At 48.1% G+C, this 2,405-nt stretch overlaps 1 non-coding gene across 1 annotated transcript; it reads left to right on the top strand.

Moving 5' to 3' along the window:
- The first annotated feature begins 1,498 nt into the window (after positions 1 to 1,498).
- On the top strand, positions 1,499 to 1,570 carry TRNAM-CAU (transfer RNA methionine (anticodon CAU)). Its single transcript has one exon. It is a non-coding gene; the product is annotated as a tRNA-Met (tRNA).
- Positions 1,571 to 2,405: the final 835 nt, after the last annotated feature.

The raw sequence follows: 2,405 nt of genomic DNA, 5'->3' as shown, positions 1-2,405 counted from the left end.
TTGGGCTCCCTTAAAGCAGCTTTGCTTAAGGAGGTATTTGAAGAGGACTGTCTTCTAGATGACTAGAAGGAGCAGTATGAGGTCAGTGTTGAGAGGTTTGGAATTTCTATACAGAAAGAATTATTTAGGTAATTCCCAGTCTCCTTCTCCATAGGAAATTTCAAACAAAATCCTTAAGGTTCAGTGGCAAAGAGCAGTTTCCAGCCTAAATAAAAAATTACATGAGGAAAAAATTGTTATGGGAAAAAGTACCAAAAGTATCATTTTCTCTGCTGAAAGCTGAAATTCTGCCACAAAAAAAAAGGTCATTTTGCCACTCCCTAGAAAACCAGAGAAAATATTAGCATTTTTCCATGGGTGATTTTTAATGGTTGCCTCATTGTCATTGACTTCAATGCACTTTCTGCAGCCTCCCAGCCCTGCCCTTGCTTCACTGTGCCTATGTACATGTACAGCCTCTTCAGGACAGGACAGGTTTCTCTCTCAAGCAACCCCCAGCACACCCAGTGTTTTAATCAGATTGCATTACTGATGGCAATACTCTGATAGAGTCGTAGCTTTATGATGATGAAGATGTGTGCTGCCAGAGCACGTCAAAGGTGCTGGGCTTTCTCTCTGGTTTAATTTCTCTGCATCACCTTCTGCTTCTTGTCTTGCTCTGCCATTGCCTCAAAATGCCTTAGTGCCTCTCCTATGGAGCCAGGATGAGAAAGCTGGGCTGAGTCAGCCTCGAGAAGAGAAGGCTCCTGAAGGGGAGACCTTAGAGAGCTCCAGTGCCTAAAGGGGCTGCAGGAAACCTGGAGAGGGGCTTTGGACAAGGGCCTGTGGGGACAGGCCAAGGGCAATGGCTTTAACCTGCCAGAGGGGAGACTGAGATGAGCTCTTAGGCAGAAGCTCTTCCCTGTGAGGGTGCTGAGGCGCTGGCACAGGGTGCCCAGAGAAGCTGTGGCTGCCCCATCCCTGGCAGTGCTCAAGGGCAGGTTGGACACAGGGGCTTGGAGCAAGCTGCTCTAGTGGAAGGTGTCCCTGCCTGGGGCAGGGGTTGGAACTGAATGAGCTTTAAGCCCCCTTCCAACCCAAACCATTCCATGAGTCTATGAATATACAATTGCTTCTTATCCCAAAGGCTTTGATGCTATAGAAGTAATTGATGGCACAGTAATACTTCTTGACATTGTGAGGCAAATGATGTCAAACAGCCCGAAGAAAGACAAGTGCCCCATGTTTTTCAGGGACATTTTAGGGACTATCCCTAAATTTTACCAGGTGTTTTCCTTTTTTATGCTGCTCTACAAAGCCTATTTTAAAACACCTATTTGTCATGGGTTTTTTGCTGGGCTAAACCATTTGTGTTGCATATGTGTACCAGCAATCCATTTAAGTTTATCATAGAATATAAGAAAACCAAGTTGCACCCTCATGGAAGTGTCAGCAGAACCAGACCTCCTCTTACGAGCCTTTACTGTGAGAAAAGAAGCCCTTTATATTTGCTGTGCAGAGCAGAGTGGCGCAGCGGAAGCGTGCTGGGCCCATAACCCAGAGGTCGATGGATCGAAACCATCCTCTGCTAATTGCTTTTGGGAAGTTCAAGCTGGATATAAAGAAGCTTTTTACTGTGAGGGTAGTGAGGCACTGGCACAGGCTGCCCAGGGAAGCGTTAAATGCTCCATCGCTGGCACTGCTCAAGGCCAGGTTGGATAGAGCTTTGGGCAGCCTGGTCTAGTGTGAGGTGTCCCTGCCCATGGCAGGGGGTGGAACTGGGTAATCTTAAGGTCCTTTCCAACCCTAAGTATTCTATATGATTCTATGCTTTACAATGAGAAATTTGGCCTCTTGGGGGCTGAAATTATCTTTCCTCTCTTCCTTCCAGTGTTCAGGAATGGGTTAATTTGCACTGAGCCAAACCATGGTAAGCGTTCCTCAAAGCCAAAGAACAACTCTATTTGCTACAGATTCATCTCCATGCAGTATTTCCAGCACAAGGAGGGGGCATCAAAACAGCTTTTCATGGGAACGAACTGCTTTCACACCTCCAGCTGCAGCTGTGTGGGAAAGGGCAGTCCATTTTAGCCACACTGGAATACCCCGGCTCTCCTGGCAATGGTGAGCTCAAGCGGCCTTTCCCTGCTTCCCAAACTGCAATTGCAGCAGTTGCAGCTCTCCACTTTGTGAAGCAACCCTTTGTTGTGTTTGCAATGAGGGTATGCATCATGCCCTGTCACCAGCCTCACACAGTGGGGACCAGAGCATGCTGGCAGCACGCTGCCTCTGGGACAGGACCTGTACCCTGCACACCCTGCTACCAAAGCGGTGCCAGCACCAGGCAGGGACCTGCTGCTGCAGATATTCAGTGACACCAAGTGGGATGCTTGCCTTTGCCCTTCTGCTCTGGACAGGGCTGAGCC

Source organism: Pezoporus flaviventris, unplaced genomic scaffold (assembly GCF_033815535.1).
Source record: "Pezoporus flaviventris isolate CSIRO_AGI_PZ_B2104156 unplaced genomic scaffold, CSIRO_AGI_Pfla_v1 ptg000002l, whole genome shotgun sequence".
NCBI lineage: Eukaryota > Metazoa > Chordata > Aves > Psittaciformes > Psittacidae > Pezoporus > Pezoporus flaviventris.
The sequence above is the reverse complement of the archived record's forward strand: the minus strand, read 5'-3'. Positions and strand labels throughout refer to the sequence as shown.